Here is a 23,076-nt window from a genome sequence, read left to right as displayed (position 1 = left end):
GATATCTTTACTTCTCTGGTATTCTGCTATCACATTGAAGACTTGGGCCTGTTTGTTAGTGTGGAGAGCGAGTCCTGGATAACTTCTCTCTTGGCTTTTTTTTTTTTTTTTTTTTTTTTCTTTGTGTCTCTTTTTAGCATAAACCATTACTAAGAGCCCTCAGGCATGCCTGTTTGGCTCTCCTCCTTCTTTGCCATTACATCTGAGTACCTGGTTGATCTAAGTAGCATGTTAGGAGATGGCTGATACTCTTTTCCTGTCAAATAGATAACCTGAAAAAAATAGTCAGTCTTTATGAAAAAGAGACAGAAGCCCATTCCTTGACTGTAATTTATGAAAGTATATGTCCTTTCTGCTTACACCAGGTACTCACATGGACCCCAATCTTTAACGGTCGTTCCCTGTACATTCACTGTGTTATTACAGCATAAATGACAACAAGACAGTTTCTTGGGCTGCCTTATTTTGATGTGAAGGAAAGGATAATCACCTTTTATCTAAAGCAGGTTTGTGTGCCAGTGGTCTGTCCACTAAATGTGTACATAGCTGCACAGACAGCCTGTTTCTCCTCCACTCTCTGATGAAAAGCAGTCAGAGTAAGATAAGGGAAAAGAACCACGAGGCATAAGAAAGGTCAATACAGACACACAGTTTTGCTTTGAATGTGGCATTACTTTTATTGTATTTGGATATTGGACCCTGGAAAAATATTTAGAAAATAGCAGAAAAGTACATGGCTTGTTACGGTGCTTCAGATGGACAAGACAATCCTGACGTAGATAAAAAAAAACAAACAAAAGGCTCACTGAGCCTGGAGCTGTATCACAGAAATACAATATGTATATTGGACTTTTTCTGGTAAGATACTTCAGTATTTTACAGAATAATGCATAGATTATAATAATGTTCTGATTTTTGTCAATGTAGATAAATGTGCCTGGAAACTACTGTGAATACAGCATTTTGCTTCAGGTATTTGTACAGGGAGTTCCATTAACTGTGTATGACCAGAGGGTAAAATTAATCTGAAATTAATAATGTAGAGCAATGCAAGAGGACTAGCGAGTGTGCTACAAAAATGGGTTTTAAAATCTCTACCAACTGAATTTTTAACATTGTACTCAGGAGTGAGCAAACATTATAAACATTCAAGTAATGTTTGCCAAGTCTGCTTGCAAGAAGTGTAGACAGCTAAAAGATGTCAACAGAGAATATTGTCGTAACACTAAGAATAATGTGTTATCTAGTGCCTAGCACTGAACACCATGTAAACAATTAATCACAGAACAGAAACTACTGAAAATCAGTAACATGTGAGTTGCATTTATAGGCCTGTGCTAATCAAGGAAGTTGTTTATTACTTCGGATGGATAAATCTTTTTAACCTTCTTTGACATGATATGTCAGCATCTTAAACACCTGCATCATCTTGATGTTTATGTGATCTTATTTCTGGAGAGAGAGTGAATACAAATGTTTATTTTTCTGTAGTGAGATGAACCTTGTAAAGAGACAAGAGTAATGAGAAGTATGATTGCCAAACCTTAGGGTGCAATGCTGTTGTTCAAAATGTATGGTGTTGATAATCTCACATGCACACATGTAAAAGACAGTCATAATGCAAAGCCAGCCATTTTGCTCGACAACTTTATCACCATCTTTACACTCAGTCACTGAGTGACATGCACTGAAGTTGCAGGTATTTCATGAAATGCCAAGGCATTATTGTTAAAGTTATGGTGCAAGAACTGATAGTAGGGGATTTCAGTGTCCTGGTACTCTAAAAAGAAGAACTCTTTGTTCATTAAATGCATTTCACAGCATGTGTAGTTTACAAACCATGTGTATTTTACACCTTACCTATTCTTTGCAAGTTAGGGAAGTGTTTCTTCTTTGCAAGTTAGGGAACTCTTTCTCAATTGGAGAAGACAGTGTGCTGGTACACAAGTCTGCTCTTGAATTAAATGGAGAGAGGACAAGGCCTGGGCCCTCCCAGGGGGTGGCCAGCTGGTGGAAGCAGTGCAGGAGGAGCCCTCGCCTGGGCTGGGCAGTGCCCCATGGGGGCTGACGGGTACCTGGCATCTCAGCAGGTGAGAAGCAACAAGTTGTCAGAGACCAGGGCTGTCAGAGTTGAGGTTACCAGTTACCGCTGCTGCTTTTCACCCTCTGCACAAGTTGTCAGCACTGTAAGAAGTGGCCTCTTTCTCCAGCCACTGAAATGAAGTATTTCATTACTGAATTTAATGAGAGCAGGACCATCTCATTGCCATAAAGGAATCAAAAATGGTCTGTTTTCCTTGCAGAAGAGTTTTCTTATCAGCTTCAGAGGAGCCAAAACAGAAGACTGAGAAGCAGGTCTGACAGTTCTTTTCATGTCCCACCTGAAGAGGCAATTATTATAAGCTTTGTTACTAAAACTCTTGCTACTGGTGTTAAATGGCTTAACAATTAGGTATTATCTTGTTGCTCTGGGCAAAACTTGTATCCATTTTGATAGATGTCTCACTTATCAGAAAAGTTAGTATGTAAACTAGGAGATCTTGTTCGCATTTGGAACTCAGGGGGAAGTTGAATGTATCTTTATTTTGTCTAAAAAGTTCTCAAAGGCATGAAAGATTAATCTCCTATTAACATTTGCCTGCAGCTATTTCTAAAATACATTCATTGGTTTCCATCAAAATAATTAATCCTAAAGGAATGATCTAGTGTTCTTAGCTGTGTGTTTTTTACACAGGACTAGGTCCTTACTCAAACACAGTGTTTGAACAGCAAAGCATAAAAGGGATAAGTTCACAGTAATGCAACTTGACCTTTTCAACTTCCCAGCTCAGTAGAACTCTCGTAAGACTCATTTTCCTAAGTCACAAAGTGACTATTATACCGTAAAGAGCAGCAATAAATGTGCTAGTATTTCTGGTATTTAAACTGGTTTCTCATAGTAAAAAGATCCATTTAGAAAGATACTGAAGTCCATATAATAATTGAATAACAAGAGAGCCCAGTCTGGAGGACCTTTTTGCACTTGTTGCAATTATAAATTCTCTAGTCAGGCGTGTTTATCACTAACTTCCCTGCCAAAGACAAGGTGCTGGTTTTTTAATGCGTTTCTGTTGAGACCTCACCCTTCAGATCTCTCTTCAGAACTGTAAGCTATTGCGTTAAAGACATTGAAGTCTCTACCCCAATTTGTATTGTAAATTTCTTCTCAACAGTGTTAGTCATTATAAATCACTGTCTGCAGCATTCCTGTTATGTTTGATAGGATGACTTCAGTAATGCCCCTGCTGCTGCTCCAGAAAAGGTACCATTAGCACAGCCTGCCGGGGAAAGCAGGGATGGAGCCCTACTGGCTGTGCTGTGATGCCCTTTATAGAAACTAGACTTGTTCCGATAAATGTGAATTAAAGACCTTTTTAGGAAGGATTTGAATGCTAACACTAAAGGGATGAACTTCATCGCTGCTTACACAAGTGTGTGGCTTGGAAGTAGGAAGCATATGGGAAGATTGGAAACAGTAATAAGAAAAAATGAGAACTTGCAGAACAGGTGAAATAGAGGGGATGCAGTATAATAGGATACATGCAAGCAAGGTTCAGTACTTAGGAATAATGGATTGCACAATTAATCCTTACTGCAACAATCTGGAGATGGTAATAGCTCACAAACTGAGTGTGAGTCAACAGTGTCATGCTGTCAAGAGGAAAGGCAAGCTTCCCAAAACCAAGATAAGGCGTCCATCTGCTTTGCTTCACACTGCCAAGGCCTTGGAGTACCGTGTCCAGCTGTGGGCATGTATCTTAAAGCTGTGAACTAGTTTGGAGCGATCCTAGAAGACAGGAGCAAGAATGATTAAAGGCATCAAAAACATGAACCACAGGTCATAGTAGAGAGTTGAGGAATGGGTCTTTAGCTAGAGAAGAAGAAATTTGAGGGCAGACATGAAATTATTTTTCAGCTGCCTGTGAGATCACTTGCAAAGAGGAAGTGAATTTACTCCATCTCTACTACTGTTGGGATAAAAAATAATAGGCTTGGCAGGTGAGTTCTGTGCTTAGAAGACAAGAAAACTCAGTAACGGTTGGAGTAGTTAAATGCTGGAATAGATCATGGGATTTTGGGAATGCTGTGGAGTTTCTGCTAGTGTCTTGGAGCCAGTGGGACAGATCATCAGGAACTGCTTCAGGTGGACTTGATCCTACCTTTTGGCAGAAAGATATCCGAGATGACCTCCTGAGGCCAGTTCCTGCAGTAATGTCTACAGTATTTTAAACTTTTTTAAAATTTTTATTTTTTGGGGTGGTCCTTTGGGGACCCAGGAGTTGGACTCAATGATCCTTGTGGGTCCCTTCCAACTCAGATATTCTATGATTGTGTGATTTCCTGTGCATTTCCAGGATCCTTGATGTGAAGCGAATTTCATGACTTATGCTGTATGGGCTCAGTAGCAGGGACAAACTTTTGTTCCAGGTTTGCACAACATCTAATACAATGGAGCTTCCAAGTAACACAACACAAAACAACAGTAACAGTGGCATGGAGGGAGTTGTTCCATAGCTAAGGAGTTTATTTCTGTAGCTTTCTTGTCGCTCTGTGCATCTCAGATACAATGACAGCACAGAGAAAGAGCAATCTCTAAGCAGTCCTATCAAACTGACAGCTTCTTACTCTTATTCACTGCAGGGCAGTCACATGCCAGCTTTTAAAAAGAGTGATTTAAAAATACCAAAATGAACAATAACATCTGTAAGGCACCAATAGCAAAGGCAGTAAACAAAACAAAATGAAGTAGAACACACCAGGGGTGGAAGTTTTTTAGTGTTTGTTCCCCTTAAGGCATAAAATCATTTTGTAGATGATTGACACATAGGATTGAATTAATCTGAAAAGCTAGCTGATTTGCATCCTTTGAAAACCGTTGGCCATACATAAACCTTGGGAAGTTACATAACTGTCATCCAGAGTAGTGCACTCAAGTATTTGTCAAATAAGTTTAGCAGAATGATGTTTCTTCATCATTCTTTCTGTAAGAAGTGCTTCAGAGTTCTATGAGATAACAAACCTGTTTTTCCCTTGTATGTCTGGAGAACATACAAGCTGTTTATCAGTGAAATCTAAATCCTGCAACCTGAATACCCAGAAGAACAAGACTCGCAATTAATTTTCGTATGGTTCATTTGTGCTTCCATTTTTAAACATTTTGGTCTGCTGATTGATTCTTTGTCTTGAGGACCAAGTTTTCTTTTCCAAGAAGGTACAGTCTAATGGTGCAGGTGTGAAAGTCTCAAGCTAAAAACATTGCTGTCAATGTCCTTTTGCTTTATTTTGAGCTTTTGCACCAGGCTCCCAGTTTTAGGTTTAAGTTGCACAAAAAGGGGATTTTATACCAGTGACTTTGCTGTTTTGAACATTCTTTTGTGTGTGATTCTCACTGTATGACCTCTTAGAAACCACTACTACTTGCTGCTTGCTTGGGATCCTGCCCTAAATATATTTTAAAAGATACAGCATTAACATTTGGTCTGTAATAAATGTCCAATAATGAAGCCAACACATCTGGCATCTCCTGAGAATTGACTCCCTAGAGGAGGAACCCCTATCATGTTGTTAGAGAAATAAAAATTAAGACTTGCCATTCTATCAGTTGTTGACAAATGGAACATCTATCTATCCTCCTGTTGTCTGGCTTGCACTTGTGTCTTAGGCAGAGAGGAGCAGTTTTGTTAGGTGATTTGGGAGGGTCTGACCCAATAATAGTTCCTGCTGCCATTGCCTTCCATATGCTCAGGCATCTGATGTAGATAGTATTTACATAATAAAAAGAACCCATAAAAATGAGAATAGTAAATGTAGGTCCTCTTGCATCATGGCATCATAACACTCTTGCTTTTATTGCTTGAAAGAAACTCAGTACACAGCCACGAGTAGCAGAAGATGCGGGGTTGTGTGTGCGTGTTACGTGCAGTCGTCATGTGCTTGTTCAGAAATAAAGGCTTATTGGTTTGTTTTGCTCCCTTCCAGTAGCTGTGATGAATAGGCCTGCAATTTTCACATTTGCTACCATTTCTTTAAATTGTTTTTTTCATGTGCTCAGCAGGGGTGTGGGGAGAACAGGTGTGTACTTGATAGACTACTGGTATTTAAGTGGTGATTTGGGAAGTGCTAGGTTTATGTTTTCTCCTTTTTCTTACTAGCAGTCTCTTCTTTTTTCCTTTCCTCTACTGCCTTTTATTTCATTTTTAATACCAGCTTGTTTCAATTTCTTCATGCATCTGCTTCTTAATTTCAATTCAGTTTAGATTCTTTCCCTGATGTAAGTTAGTCATCTCTGTATATACTAGGCATTTAAGGCTGAAAGTTTTTAATGAGCCTTTGGCTTCTCATTGAGAGAGCATCAGGACATCTGTGTCTGTAACCCCACGTCTCTTTAGTCTCCACCTCAGTGCTGTGGATAGCATAGGCCCTGAGAGAGCAAGGCCATGTTGAGCAAGCGTGGGTTTCAGAAATCCATGAGCCCTTTCCCTGCTCCTTCTGGAATCTGAAGGGTTTTTTTGCTCCTTGGGGATGAATCTGTTAAATTACTCAACTCAGCAGCAACCTTTTAATCAAAAAAGAAAGAAAGAAAGAAACAAAAAAACAGATTTGACAGATTTTAGTTGTTTTACCTACATGTTCCTCTAAGAAGATGGGGTGAGGTGAGATCTGCAGGGGCAGAGGAGAGGAGAGCCACTGAGCATCGTTGAGGGAATGAGCTTGAGGAACAGCCAGGTTAGGCCAGCAGGGGAGTTGCAGCAGGGAGCCAGGAGCCTTCATCTCTTGCACAAAGATTGCAGGATGGCCAGGAGAGGCACTGAGAAGCTGTCCAGAACTCTTCCATGTCTGAAAAGGTCTGGTGACAGAGATTGCTGCTACTCAGAAAGGTACTGAGTTGATTGAAAGCAAAGACACATGATTTCTGTATAAATTCTGATTTTCATGTCTGTTCTAGTTGCTTTGAGCTTTCTCTGTTTTAATGGAAACAATCCAGTTTTTATTCAGACAAAATCAGGTTTTTTTTTTTTTTTTAATTTAAAAATCTTGCAGCCTTTTTGCAAGGGCGTCCTCAGATGGAAGAGGTCTGGATGGATGTACTCAGAGTGCGGACCTGCTTTACCTCTGTCAACTGCAGTGTTTATTGTGGTACTCGACTTCCACACAGGTGTTAGTTCAGATATGCCACACTTCTCTGTGCGTTTTTCACCCCAGATACAGTCTTCCGTCATTTTGTTGTCTTTGGGAATTTCCCCGCGTTGCTGTTGTTCTGTTAGCAGTCTGTAGGCCATCTTCTGTCTCCTCCTGTCTGGAAACTCTTCAGACAACCAGCTGTTGAATTGTGTTTTGGGGCTCTGTAGCCCTCAGTTACAGCTGTTGGTCAGTGATAGGCATTCTACTTGCTTCCAGGCATGCCATAGGTTTGTTAAAATCCTGTGCTATTCACTCGTGTTTATCTGAGTTGCTTTCACTGGTTTAGGTGGTTTGACGAATCCAGGCCCCAAAGAAATGAAGTACTCTTAACACTGAGGTACATCTGAAGATTGATAATTTATTTATGGAGTGTGCACATAATTTTGGGTGTTGGTTGTTGTATTTTCAGGACTTGTTACATGTAGGAACTGAGCGCTGCTTGAATTTTCTGGTGCAAAACAACTTACCTTTTAAAGTGAATTAAAAAGGAAGACAAGCATATATTCAGGCAAGCTCTTCAAGTTTTAACTAAACAGCTTAACATTTCTTGAATCTAGCAATTTTACCTTGTACAAGCAGAGTTCCTGAAGAACAAAGACTTAGGCAATGTTGTATATCTTGTCTTCAAAATACAGTTTTTGTGACTAAGGTAAGAAATACATGTTAATATTTTTTATTCTAACTGAGGCCTAAAATAGTGAATTTCCTTCTGTATAAAGACTGTTCTAAGATTTTCATTTTCAAAACTGTCTAAATAAGTTATACCAAGTATAGAAAAACGTTTATTTAGAGTTAATCTATTTTCTCATTATCTTGTGTCAACTGTGTTATAATTGAAGTACAATTGAAATACGTTTTTAAATGCAGGGAGTAATTTTAATACCAGTTGAGTTAAAAAGTAGTGGAAAGAAACTAAGTCATATGTCAAATCTCTTCAGATCTTAAGTTAATAATATTGAAAATCCTGTAGGTCACATGTACTTTTTTAAAATTACCATGCAAAAACATCAGTAGGCAAATTATAATATGCATAATTGAAACAAGTTAAATGATATGAAGAATGCCTTGAACAAATAGCTATGGGGGACATGTACTTATACATAACCATTAGTGTAACTCCATAAGTCTACTCAATTAGACTTAATTACAATACTGCAGAAGTTGACACAGAAGCTGTGAGATGTGAAAAGAGACATTTTACATACTGCTGTAGGGATCATTGTATTTATGCAAGACATTGACATGGCTTTACTATACTGGGCTAATTGTAACAATTGTGTTTGACTGCAACAGCAATATGGAAACAGAGAAACTGAAACAAGGCAAGTGCCCTAGGACTGCTCAGAAATCAGATCTGTCATCTGTTCTGATTCGCACACGTCATATCAAAAGCATTCTAATGCATTGCTCCAAACATTTTATTCAAAGAAACACTCATACACCCGACCCCTTGTCTCATCAGAATGTTTTAATTTCACCATAAATGAAAGATTGTACCGTCCTGCCAAAATGCCTGCAAAAAAGCAATGGTGACCATCGCCACCCTGAGTCACCTAGCTGGGAAAAGGTTAGACCTTGACATTGATATCACTTACATTGACATAAATCTTAGGAGATTTTGTGTTAGTGGTGTCATGCCAACTGGTCTGATACCACAACTAGGCCTGCAGTTTATCCATACCATTAAAGGCAGTGTAGGATTGCAAATACTGGAGTGAAAAGAAAAAATTGCTAAGTTATGTGAAACAAAAAAAAAAAGTTCTCTGCTATATTTTTCCAAATGCAGTAATTGCTAACTGCAGTACTTAGAAGACAATAGCAAGGCTTCCAGCTTCCTCCCACTGTATCCCTGTGTGCAGGTTGGGATGTTACAGTCTGGGTGGGTGAACAATTGGAGAGTCGGCCTCAGAGGGCAGCAGTTAATGGGACATGCTTTACTCAGAGGCCAGTGCCAAGTGTATCGCAGGGGTCTGTCCTTGAACCTGTCCTTTTCAACTTCTTTGTCAGTGGCCTGGAGGAGGCATTGGAATGCAGGCTCATTAAGTTCCCAAAACAGAAGTACAGAGGGGCATACAAGAGAACAAAGACAAATGCAAGTCCAGCAGCTGGGAACGAAGCATCTCCAATGAGCTGGGGGCTGCCTGGCAGGGGAGCAGCTCTGCTGACAAGCACCTGGGGGGCTTGGCGAACAGCAAGCTGGGCACGAGCCTGCAGCGCTCTTCTCTTGTTGCTCAGGAGACTTCATCCGGACAGTGTGCAATTTTGGGCCCACCAAACAGGCAGGACGCTGATAAACTGAAGGAAGTTCAGAAGAGGGCCACCAAGGTGGTTGGGGCTAGAGCACTTCTGTAAGGAAATGCTAAGAAAATGGGACTTGTTCTGTCTGAAAATGAGAAGGCTTTGGAGGCACCTAACAGCAGCTCACTGCTGCCTAGAAGGTGGTTATGAAGAGCACAGAACTTCTTCACAGCAGTGAATAGTGCAAGGGCAAGAGGCAATGGGCATAAATTGGAACACGAGAGGTTCAGCCTGGCTGTAAGGGAAACCTCTTTCCCCAGAAGGACAGCCCAGCAACAAAGCAAGTTACCCAGAAAGGTTGTGTTGTCTCCAGCCTTGAAAGCTTCCAGGGTAAAGCCCTGAGCAACCTAGTCTTACCCCATAGCTGACCCTCCTTTGAGCAGGAGATTGGACTAGAGCCCTCTTGAAGCCCCTTCCCACCTGACCTGTTTTATGCTTCCGTGCTAATTTTTAAAACTAGGTTTTCAGAATGTTTCTGTAGTCATCATTTCCTGGAGTTTATCCAGGAAATTAATGTTGAAGATAACAGTGGAGCAGATCAGGATTTTCAACAAAATTTTGAGAATAATTTTTCTCAGAGGCAACTTGATTTTTTTGAACGCTTTTTTCTCTCTCTCTCATTTTTTTTCTACTTTTTTTCCTTTTTAAAATCATAGTTAAAGACGAGGAATGTGCAAGATGGAGATAGTCATGCAGAGATACAGGATTTTGCCTTTGAACTGCAAAATTGTTCTTTTCACCTCCTCCTGTTTACATCACTTCTCTCAGCCCTGGACGTGAACCTTCTCCATGGGAAGAGTTAAAGTTCGAGGTATGCTGGGTCTGTAGGAGGGAAGAATTAGGGGGATCCTGATTTGCTGAGACAAAGAATGCTTTACACATCCAGTATTGCTTACTGCCAATTAATGCGGTTAAGGAGATAGAAGACATAAATTTCACTAGAATTGCTGTTCTGAGGGAGGATGACGTCTAATCCAAAAAAAAAAAAAAGGGGGAAGGAGGGAGGCTGAGGGGAATGAAGATCTCTTCTGTGCTGAAAGCTTTAAGGGAATCATTTTAGAGGACTTTTACTCAAAGTAACCATAAATTTAAGGCCTGGGGCCAGCACCTCAGTCTGTATAATGTAGCGTGGATCCACTGACTCCTGTGAGGTAAATCTGATTGATTCCAATGCAGCATGAAGACCCAAATGCCCTTGTAGGCAGGAGGAGCAGGCAAATGTTCCTATAGATGAAAAAAAGCTTAAAAGGATCTTGTTTGAGAGTAAAATACTACTAAAGACCCTTATTGCAAAACAGCCAATAGATGAAGAAGTCGTTTTCAGGACTGAGGAAAAGAAAAGGGAAATATTTTTTCTCAGTACAGAAAGAAACACATCAGTGAAAAAGAGGCCATCTGGCTCCTGGAATCCCAAAATACCAGAGCTCCTGCAGCTGAAATTTTTCATTTAAGTAAGAGTGTTCAGCCTATCTGTCACTCAGTGATAGAAAAATATGTTAAAAAATAAAACTTATTAGGGCAGAAGAAGAAGCTGGAATTGTGAAGTCTGGAGAGGTGAAATAAACTCACTTTGGCCAAATTAGATAAAGCACCTGAAGAAGATGAAGAACATATTTCATGGAAAAAAAAACACCTGCCAACAACTAGAACTATATTGAACTGAAAATTTATGTATGCTGGATTATTTAACCTGCTCTTAGGGAGGGGGAAAAAACATTCAGAACACCTTTTTCCAATGAAATACCCCAGGAATTCTGACTACTAGACTGCAAGGATTGTTAGTGATTTGGAAGGAAAGCATTCTGGGAGAAAACCAGGAATGTGCTGTGATGTCTAGCATCAGCAAACAAACAGGAAGAAAAACCCATTGTATTGGACAACCACATCTGAAGTGTTTTAGAACACATTTTAAACCAAATGTTCTCCACTGCCTGCTGTAAATCCTCGCTCTGAGTGGACTGGAAAGTCTTCCTGTGATTGCTAGTCTGGAAAATAATATGAATAATGCCAAGGCATTGAGTGGTGTCATGTTTGAATCATAAAACGGTATTGGTGCTCTAATGAATTTTAGGAGGATGGTATTAGATTTCTGTACCTTATTTCATTGTTCTTATAGAAGAAGTGATCCTACCTAATGGTAACTTCATGAGGAGCATGGAATCAGCTATGTAAATCCTGTGTTACTACAATTAGTGTACATTGCAGCGTCAGATAGATGTCCTTTCTATGGTCAAGACCCAGTTTTTGTGGAGGCTTCTCCTGTGTACAGTGAGAGAGAGTCCATGCCCCCCAAAACTTCAAGTTGTCAGAATAGTGAAGCATATTGCTAATAAATGGTAGTGTCAAGTACAAATTTTGTATGCAGGTACATGCACGTACTGTATACTACTAGCTCAGGATTTCTAATTGGAGAATTTTAAATGCCCCTGATTCTTAGTGATACTTGCCACATTTTGAAGGTTGAATACTTAATCTTTCCAGGTATTTTTAAAGAACTTCTTAGCGTTAATTCATGTTTTTATACTGCCAGATGAATTTTTGGGTTGTGCATGGTGCTTGAAGATTTTTCTGAAAGTGTTCCAAAGATTATTTAATCCACAAACTACAAGCTTCATAGGCTTCTTAATTTGATCTCATACATCTGTTTGCAATTTGGGATGTTGCAAATGGCTAGTGGGAAGTTCTGCCCGGTATTTGTTTCTTTCTGGATAGGTAACCAAACTCACTCAGGAATAAGTCCATGGATTTTAGGAGACTTAGAAAAGCAATTAACGAGGTCTGGTTTATTTATTATACTTGTCAGGCATTTATGCAATGTGAAATCAGATCCGTGTGGCATACGTCAGATCTGTTTTGCACGCTCTAGTTATGTAATTTGTTTGTACCATGCATACAACCAAAGCATACAGAATACACTGTGCTGTGGGGGAAGGCAAAACTAAACAGTCTTGATTTATCTGTGTCTCTACTTTAAAAAAAAAAAAAAAAAGCCTAGCTGCATCTCTGCAAATAAAAGCATATTTCAAGTTAAGGTATGCATCCAGCTTTTTATGGTAACTTCAGTTTTGCACCTGCACTGATCCACAGAGGCTTACCAGTGGTTCTCTGTAAATCAGACGCTGCTCATCAGAACCAACTTGAACTAGGAACTTGCTATCTTTCAGGGCCACTTCAGTCCAAGTAAAGATTTGTTTGAAGGATGTGAGCCTTTCCCATTGTTCAGAGTGGTGTACAGATACATGCGAGAAGGGCAAACTAGGGCTCTTTTTAAATCTTTTTTGATTCCAACAGAGAAAGCACTTTTGTGATGTTAAAAGTCAAGCTCTTCTATTTTAAAGGGAATAAATTGTGTATACACAATTTGTGACTGTTTTTTTTTAGAAAGCTTAGATTTATTTCTCCAAATAGAGCTTAATAAAAATCCATGAACAGAGATTTTCATCAGAATGTTGTCTATACAGACTCACTCCATTTAGGTATAAATCATCCCTCCAAAAAAATGTAATTAGTGTTTTATACTCAAGATAAAATATTTGCTCAGTTATCCTAAATATCATCAGTAACTGGTACTGTAGAAGTCCAATTAAGATGTAAATGTAAAGTGTCGGTTATAACCTTCAGAAACTAGTCTTTTATAGGACATGTCAACATTTCAAAGATTCAAAAGGATATTTACACTATGAGTCACTGAGCTTATCCCAGAGCCTCAACCTGCTTGGTAAACTAAGATATTCAAACCTGACTAGACATGGCCCTGAGCAGCCTGCTCAAGTTGACCCTGCTTTGAGCAGGGTGGCTGGACTTGCCAATCTCCAGAGCTGCCTTCCAACGTGAACATTTCTGTGATTTTTGAAGATTCTTGAAACCCACCCTTCTGGTGCTGATCTCTCCTTGTAGAGGAGCTTTTTATGACAAGCTATGCTATAAATTTGGGTTACAGGAAAGCATCTACTCAACCTGTTAACTGCAAATGATTTGAACAGACTACTAAGCTTGCCTTAGAGGACACACTATAGCTACTTATGTAGTGTTTTTGTTAATTAAAGTTAATTTTGTTAATTAAAGTCTTTTATGAAGGTTCTTGAACTCTTAAAAGGAATATTGTATATGCAGTACCATCCCAGTGTTCTTGCCAAAACTAGACAGCAATTTCTCTTTTTGATGGAGCACTCCATAATGAGGACAAGGAGACAAATTTTGCACAGTTTTGTACCTGGCATAACTCCATTGACTTCATTAAGTGAATCTATTCTGAGTGTTGTAGATTTTCAAATATTATAGGAATATGACATAAAAGGAGTCTATATTTGAGAAATTAAAATATAAAAAGCTGCTAGCTCTGCCCCCCATAAAAACAAAATGAAAGTATGAGGGATGTACATTCCAAATGTAAGAGTCTGAATTTACTACATTAACCCCAAGCTTGACTTAGGATAGTAAGTAACTGTTTTGGACTGATGATAATTTTGATATTACTTCTGAGAAGGAGATTTTAAATGGAATTTGGAGCAAGTGTAATATTCCTCTTATCAAAACTGAAGCTAATTTGTTGTGGTTTTGTTTATTTTCCACATAGAGACAACAATCAACCTGATAAAAGCCGGAACAGAAAGTTTAAGCTACTTTCTTGACCTTTCCAGAATGGCAGTCTGGACTGGTGAAATCTGTGTTGCCTCAGTGCCACATGTATGTTAGTAAGCTCTCTGCTTGACAAGTTGTCAGCATCTTCAGCAGGACAACGTTCTTTCAAAAGTTCCAGCACTTGTCTGCTGGGTGTTGATGCCAGCAGTCATTCCTGGGGATTAGATGAAGTGCTCATTTTTTTGTGTTGTCTGCTGCAATGTGATATATGCCTGTAGGTCCCCAAACTAATGATTCTCAAATGTCCTTCCTCCCAGTTTGATCCAGAGACAAGAGACAAGGAGTGGAAATGAAAAGAGGGAGGAACAGACGGGAAAAAAAGAGCAGATACAGAAAAAAGGTAGGAAGAATTTTTTTTTTTTTAAAAAAAAAAAAGGTCAAATGGTCATCCAAAGAGAGAAACGGATGTAAGGGGTCTGAAGAGTAGGGACCTGCAAAGAAATTTTTCTTCAGGATATTTTTCAGGATATATATATATATATATATATATATATATAGTTAGTCTGGTTTTCCTGTGGAGAACCAATATATATTTTCACACTCTCTGCACACATCCCCTCTCCCTGTAACACCTATTGAACTACTCGACCAGTTCAAATTAAATTTTGTAGAAGGATGATCCTGTAGATTTCCTTAGCACAAATGGCAGCACCGGAGAGTAAGAAAATCTCTTCTTCTTTGGGAGCTGGGGGATAAAGCAACACAAACACATGCTTTGTTACCTGGAGAATCCATATTGGAAAGAAAGCTGATGAGTAAACCTTGGAAAAGCTTCAAGAAGAGCTTATACACCAGCTTATACGCTATCAACTATGAAACACAAGTAAGTAGGAAACAAGATTTTGTTGGTTTCAAGACTTTTGGATTTCCTTAGGTGTTTTATTTTAGAGAATTGACTACAGAATGAGAAAGATGGTAAGAATTAGTTCAGTAGCTAAAAGCAATTTTCAGTTAGCTTAATTTGTGTTAAATTTAGAATTGAGCTTCCAAAATGCCTCTCTGATGGGGTGTGATAAATAGCTGGAGAGCTATTTCCTCTCAGAAAGGGCCTCGAGAGCCTTTCCTGGAGAGCCTAAGAAAACTCACTGAAAGTTTCAGGACTAGCTATGTAAGGAAACACTGCCATTGTAAATCAGGAAGTAGGTCTGGTATAAGACATTAACAAAAGAAATCAGTCAAAGTAAATGTATTAAAACAGAATGAAACCTGTGGTAAAGAGGAGTAAGCCCACTGGTCACCTAGCCGGGAACCTGGGTATATGTCAGTCACTGTGACAGCTGCTATCCTCAGTCTTTTAAACCATGCGTGTGTTTCACAAAGCACAGCTGAGCTGTGACAACATGATCACTTCCAGTAACGATGCTGGACAGCAGGCAGAACTTACAAAGCACATATTCTAACATATAGGAAACAGAAAAAGAAAATACTAAGACCTTCACTGGTACTGTGCTTTGTTTTTTTCCTGATTGTCTGCTACAGGGAGGATTCATGTTCTACACTTGAGGCAGGTAACTTAGTAGAGATTAATATTTCAGAAAATGGGATACTTTGTCTATGAATGTCATTAACAAAAAGAGGTTGGTGTCTTCAGATTGTGATTCAGGACTTGAAATGAAATTATCTCTAGCAGATTTTGTAAATACCTTGCTATGCCATCCAATTTAATAGCCAGAAAATACAAAAAAAAATATAGACTTTCACTGATAGTTATTGACAAGTTTCACTAGCTCACTAAACCAGCTCTGAAAGAAAATGCCTTAGGGTGGAAAAGAGCTTCAGAAAATGAACCTCTTAAAATAAATCTAGAAAGTTAAATTTAAGATCATTCTAAGGTAAGAAAGGAAACTTTGAAAATATGACTCCTAACTAGCCTGTTCTGAGAAAAATGTATACCTTTCGGGGTTTGGGGTGTTTGCATGGAAAAAGGGCAACTTAGTTAATGCCAGTGACAGAACTTCTTACATAGTTTCCCCTGGAGAGCTTTTTAGAGTACCTATGAAACCTCAGAAAGGAATATCAACTTACAGCCAATCATAAAGGAAGTAATGAAAATCCAGTTAAGGATCACACTTTTTCTCACGTAGGATATCTATCTACGAATGACAGACCATAGAAATACAGGGCTATGGCAGTGTGACCGTGTGCCAGCAAAGCACAACTTCACCATAGATAGGTTATAATTTAAGAGAGAAACAAATTCTGTTGCTTGGATTGCCCTAAATTTGTCAGTCTGAGAAGAACTCAATTCAGTGGAATTACTCAGAATTCTTTCAAAATTGGGTAGAGGCCTTCTGAGAAAAGAAACATACACATTTATATGACAAACATTTAGGCTTGTACTGCCATTTAGGACACACCTAAACACGTATAACATTTAGATTCCATATCACAAAATGCTTAGAAGCAAATGTGGTAAAGCAATTGAATAAAGGTTTTGCAGTCTCCATTTTTCTGCTGTAACTCAGAAAAACTTTGGGTTATCTCTATTTGGGAATCTTTTGTCAAGTCTGGAAATTCAAAGCCATATTTATTCATAAAGTTCAGGAGTACACAATATTTGCCTCAATTACTGCAGAGTGGTAACAGAAACAGGCTATTGAACACTGACGTTCCCACTCACCTGCCAGGCTCCCGTAAGCCCAAGCAGCTCTCAGTCTGTCAGTAAAGGATTGGCCTCAATCACTGCATGGCCATGTCTGATCTTCTCCGTCTCACTGACCTGCTGTCCTCTTCTGCTTCTCCTCATCAGGCTTTTTATCATGTTGTGTCCTGACTTTCTCAGCTGCTTTTGAGTGGAAGAGCTTCTGTAGGTGAATAGCTCTAGGAAATGGTGACTGCCTATCAGCATGTGTTTTTTGTTAAGTCTGTAGTTTGAGCCCTGTTGTGAGTCTCTCTCCCTATTGCACTGGGAGCCTAACTTACAGTTGGTGTTTCCACTGGTAAGCTTTATAGTTAGAAGTGAACCCTTGGAATATTCAGTATTTTAACACCCAAGACATTTTGTGAATGTAGTTCCTATTCTTTGGTTGAATAGACTTACTTTATGTAAATAGCATGTTCTTTTCCTAGCCAACTGGGAAATTATTTTCAACCTTTAAGTCATATAGGCAGACCGTAAGCATTACAGAAATGACTTCTTAACATCAGATCCCTTTATTTACTGTTAACTATTTTTTTACATTTAACATAATTTTGGTTGTCATGTTTCTTCTGAAGGCAAAGCTCTTATAACCATGTGTTCCTTATCTCACATTTCACTGAAAGCTGGCATAGAGAAACAGCATCCAGACTAAATATTATTTTTTATATATTTTTGTTTTATGGTCCAACTGTTCTCAACTTGTTTATATCAGCATAGCCACACTGACCTCAAGGGAACTGAGAATTTTCAGCCAAAGAAAAAAGAGACATTTTAAAATAATACATTCAACACAAAAACCTTTTGCCTTATTAGATAAAAATGAGGATTAAATATCATTATCTAACAGCCCCTTTTATTCTTGTAACAAACATATTCTACTTTCCGAGGCTATTTGAGTCATTTGACAATGTACATATAATCATTGCAAATGGCCACCATAATTTTGTGGACTGCATTGTGTGAAAGATATGTTTCTGTTAGGACTTGGTCATGTTGGGGCAAATAAGAGTGCTGTGGAATTTACAGTATATAGCACGGCTGTTTAAAGTAGAAAAACAGTGATAAATATTTTTTGCATGTTGTGTGGTGTTTTTGTTTGTTTGTTTGTGAGGAAAGCCTGACAAAACAAAAACAAATTGGAATTAACAGTAAAAACAGAAATATTTTTTTCACAGTAGTCAACATTCCAGACAGAAATATATTGCAGTTACAGAAAATTACAGTATATTTTATATTGCTTCATGCATCATTAGCAAAATTGCCTGTTCATTTCTTCTACCATAATCCCCATTGTGGGTGCTAACAGTAGTAATAATAAAAAGAGCACAAGAGAGAACTCTAGCCATTATGTAGTGAGTGCTAGTCCAATGGTTAGAAAAATTCTGTTTTGACTGGCATACTGAGTGTGGTTGATATCTGCTCTATTAAGAAAATAATTGGATCAAATTCTTTGCTGAGGTATTTTGGCAAAACAGAACAAAGTAGAAAGAGATTAGTTTCGATGATCATAGAATTCTGCCCCGTTTCTCTCTGAGCAATCTTAAATTCTGACCCTGTGCATGATATAAGTCGAAAGGTGTTGAAGAGGATGATATAGAGCAGGGATCGTAAACTTTATTTTATAGCTATTGCAGTGAGAGAAAGTAGATATAATCACTGTGCACTATAGCAAATCCTCAGAACATCACTGTACCTTGACTCTATGCTTTAAAATAATGCCTGTAAAAGAAGACCAATTACAAAGCAGAACATTCCACGAGATATAAAAAACAGTTGAAAGAATATTTTTTGGCTTAATATGAGTATGTCTATCGTATCAAGTGACTGGAAAAATTGAGTGAATGTAATTGATTAGCTTTACACACTTGCTTTAAACTGTAACTATAGCATTTTATTTTAGAAACAGAGAATAAAACCAACACTAAAGGCATGCTGTCATGTTGATTAAAATGTATTTTATATTAACGCAAACTTTAGATACATGATAGTTAAGGCTACACTAGTTTCAATTTACTTTTACTCCTTGTTGCTTTCCACTGTTGCGTTTTCGCAAGTTTTCCAAGTTTTCGACTTGGACTTTCAAACAGAGCTAAAGGAATTAGGTATCTTAATCTGACTGAAATTTAGTGGCAAATGGATGTTAAGTTAATTTGGGTCCCCTAGAAATTCCTAGCTAGAAACTTGTCAGCTTCCTCAATTTTTATGGCATTATAACAGCTAAATGCAGAAGATAATTGTCAGTTTTCAAGGCAGAAAAAAGATGGTTCACTGCCCCACTTGGGGACGTAAAGCACCTGGGTTAAACCAGGCACAGAGTGGCTCTTGTCTTCAAATGGTGGAGTGCTGGCTGACAGCTCTGCCTGTGCTGAGCCCAGTTGTTTAATTGCCCTCTCTGGTGTAAAAAAGTTCAGTTTTGGCCCAGTCATTTACTTAGCTGATGGGCTGTGGTAGGACCACCATCGCCACTGCTGGTGCTGCATGTGTTTTGGGTGCTTTGAGGCTGTGGTGCAGGGACAAGGAGACTTCTGGCATGGTGTGTGACCACAGAACAGAAACACAACTCCCATTTGAAGGAACTTACTGCGTCTCCTGAGCTCACCTTTGCATGTCAGCGCTCCAGTATGCCAGTTGAAAAATAATTCATAGCTTTCATTTGACACAGTTGCAGTGGTGAAAAAAATGAAGTAATACCCTGGTGACTCTGGCTGTTCCTCTGCAAGGAATTATGTGTTGTAAAACTGAGGATGTTATATTTGTAATAAAGTAAATAGGAGCGGGGAACTGTGAAGTTGTTTTCACAGCAGATGATTCTGCAGGAAAGAATCACTACAGGCAGCAGAAATAGTTTATTGACTCTGAGGTCAGATCCTTACTGCTGATGGAAGATGTCCCACACATTGTGTTATATATGTTTCCAAGGGTGTTACCTGTCTGCAATGTGAGCACTCAAGGTGGCCCACAGTGTGGATGCACGATGGGGTGCCCTTACCAAAGAACACAGCTGTCAGTGTGTGTCCTCTGGAGATAACAGAGAGATTAACAGAGTTAATCCAGGGAGGAAGGCACCCAAAAGTCCAGGTCCTCAGGAGAATGTGCTGACGGTTATTTATGGGCTTTTGCAGTGGTGTTTTCTTATGCTTATGATATGTTGGTATTGCTCTTCTTTCAGAGGGTGCTTGTTTGTTAGTTTTCAAATACAAATCATACACAAATTAGAATCATAAATGTCAGAGTCTGAATTATGCATTATAGAAACAAAGCCACTGGAAGAGCATTCAGCCTCGAAGTCTGATTTCTTGGTGTTTGAAATAAATTTGAATGTTGAAATGGTTGATAAACTCTGTTTCATTTTCAGAGTGTTTTGTAGACTGAACTTGTTAAAGTGTTTAAGAATACCTTGTTAATTAGCTCATACAAATCTGGAGTCCCATGTTGCATGCTGGTAAATTAACCCTCAAGGAAACCTTAGGTATTCTTATGGCTTTGTAGTAATAATCTAGATTTTTTTTTTTTCTCTCCCAGGAATCCCACTGTCCTGGTCCTCAGTGCCCCAGCAGATCTCCTACTTTGATTTCATGCTATTTTATGAGATATAGTTGAGAGTGGGGATTATGTGCGAATTTATTTTTACTTTGGTAGTTGTTCATGGTCTGTGTTTGAACTATGGAGTAATCAGATGAAAAGATGGTGGCTCTCATTCTTTTGCCCAACTTTGTAATTATTGGCATGTAGGTTAAAAAAGGTCTTCTGAATATTATAACTATATTTTTCAAAAGATCATGACAGTTCCAAATAACACGATCCTGTTACATATTTAGACCCGTATTTCAATTTTTTTGGCATTTTGATATGTTGTGTCAGGACGTATCAGTCACATCCTGGCCACACGCAGCAGTGTGACTGACAGGACTGGAGGAACACACAGCAATCCCAGCAGTTCTCATTCTAAATAAGATATATTCAAAGAGAAGTGAACACTCCTGCTTCTCATCTTTTTAAATGAAGTTTACCACTCCATGCATACCCTCCCATATTCCGTGAGTCCTTAGCTGTCACTAAAGCCACTCAGCTACATCCATTCCCTAGTCATACTACCATCAGTGTCTGCTTGATGTACAGAAGCTACCTACTTTGAATCTCATTTTCCTTGGATGGAGTGCTTTCCAGTCACCAAATAAGAACAGTTTTCTCCTGTTTGCAAAATGTTACCTGCTGCTGAAAGCACCCATGCATACGTAGTGTGGGAGTATCAGGATCTCAGACCAGCAAAGAAAAAGCCAATTTCCGCTTTTATGTTGAATTCAGCATTATGAACTAGGTGATTTTGCTTTTTGCTTCCAGTGTCAATGATACTTTCAAAACCAGTTGTACTCCAGTTGTGCTGCAATGTGCCTGGAGGAGAGGTATTCCCCTAACTTACTGCTGGTGTTTGCTGTTTCATACTCTTGAACTGAGAATTCCCATCTTTTGCAAGAAAGTCTGTGGTCTCTCTCGCTCTCTTTTTTTTTTTTCTTTTTTTTCCCCAAGTCACCTCCTCCTTACTTTTTCCATGTTTGATGAAAAAATCACCTTTGTGATGAGAGAAGAAATAAGGCCCCGACCTCACAGCCAGGTGAATTGCTAAATGTGAATGCACTTTGCTAAAGTATCCAAGAGGTTTCATCCATAAGCAAAATCAGGTCTCACAGACCTCAACAGTTCATATGTCACTGCTTTTCTGTCAGCCTCTTTGCATGTGCATTATGAAATAGTGAGTTCAGCAATGATGAAGGGACATCAGCATTGCTAACAATGGTGAGAGCCAAAAGCAGAAACGATGTGTCGTGAAACACATAGCAAAACAACAAAAATGTAAGTGCCTTAAATCTGTGGGGAATTATGAATGCTTAGGGGTTAGATGACGGGAGTAAGGGCACTCAAGTAAGGCAGGGAGGTTATTTACTGGGAGACATGTAGTTCCTGGCTCCTAGTTAGGTAAGACCTCTAAAGCAGTAGAGAAAACAAAACAAGATGAAACAAAAAAGCAGGCATAGCCTCATGGGACCGATTTCTAGCTCAAAAGGCTTCCAGGCTCACCTACCTGTGCTTTTAGTCACAGAAGCCTCCTTTTTCTCCCCACATTCATGAGGGTTAAAGTCAGGCTGTGGCACCTAGCGTGTCAGTTGTTTCTATAGTTGCTCATTTCACTTTTAAAAGCCAGTTTCAGGCCTCCTGGCCCCTCGGCAGCGCCCTGCGGCTGCGGCTGCCTGTCAGCGGGGCTGCGGCCCCTGCGGCGGGCGGGAAGCCGCAGCTGCGCCCCCTCACAGCCGGCGCCGGCAGCGCGGGCAGCGGGTCCTCGAGGCTCTGAGGGGCCGCGGCTTCGGTTAACCTTTGTCACCGCCCCAGCGGGAGTTTGCTCGAGTTAAAGACCAGAGAAAGTTGCTTAACAGCTGGCTTTTGGTGGGAAGTGTTTTTTTTTTTTTCTTTTTTTTTTTTTTTCCTCAGAGTGGGACGGGGGTTGCTCCCAGCAGGTGGGGCGGGGTGGGCGACACGTCCCGAGAGCAAACGGCAAACCCCTGTGTCAAAAGGACCTCAAACTTCCTCTTCTCGACGTTATGCCGCAAGGAGCAAGTTGGCTCCCTCTGTGTTCAAAATGGAACTATCTGCGGTACAAGCAAGAGGGAGTGAAGAAGAGCTAAAGCTGTGGCTGCCTTTGGGTCGATTTCAGTGCCTGCAAAACCTGCGTAGAGCTAGCCTGTTACAGAAAATACCTGGGATCTTACCTGGGGTTTATATTTTAAGAGGGTATTTTATTCTCTTGAAAGCAGGTTTGTCTGGAAAACTGTTACAGTGTGTCAAGAACTTGAGCTTATTCTTTTGAATTTTGAAGTTTTTATAAAGGAGCTTTTTTTTTGTTTGATTGATTTTTTTTTTTTGTTTATGTTTTTTAACACTCCCCTCCCCCAACTTTAAAAGGCTGGGATTTTTTAAGCAATCACAAATCCACTAAAATCTCCAGAGTTTGAGTTATATTCAGGTAGGTTCTCTGAGCTTTCTCTTAAGGCTGAATTTGAAGTAGGGGATCTGAAAAAAACCCCACAGGCTGTTGACAATATTTGGAAAGAGAAAAAGGCCGATTTCTGAACTGCCTTTGTTGATTGAAATATAGCTATTGTGGTTTGTAACCACTGAGGACTTGGCCTGATATATTGAAAGCTAAAACACAGGCTTAACTTCTTAAAATCTTTCAGAAATATTTTTCCATTCCTATTCAAGTTGCTTGCAATCATTTTTCG

At 39.3% G+C, this 23,076-nt stretch overlaps 1 long non-coding RNA gene across 1 annotated transcript; it reads right to left on the bottom strand.

The window, feature by feature from the left end:
• Window positions 1-2,051: 2,051 nt before the first annotated feature.
• On the bottom strand, window positions 2,052-22,391 carry LOC106031271 (uncharacterized). Its single transcript, XR_001204211.3, has 3 exons — window positions 21,882-22,391; window positions 3,633-3,826; window positions 2,052-2,381 (listed from the first exon to the last, which is right to left on the bottom strand). It is a non-coding gene; the product is annotated as an uncharacterized lncRNA (long non-coding RNA).
• Window positions 22,392-23,076: the final 685 nt, after the last annotated feature.

Source organism: Anser cygnoides, chromosome 7 (genome assembly GCF_040182565.1).
Source record: "Anser cygnoides isolate HZ-2024a breed goose chromosome 7, Taihu_goose_T2T_genome, whole genome shotgun sequence".
Classification (NCBI taxonomy): domain Eukaryota; kingdom Metazoa; phylum Chordata; class Aves; order Anseriformes; family Anatidae; genus Anser; species Anser cygnoides.
The sequence above is the reverse complement of the archived record's forward strand: the minus strand, read 5'-3'. Positions and strand labels throughout refer to the sequence as shown.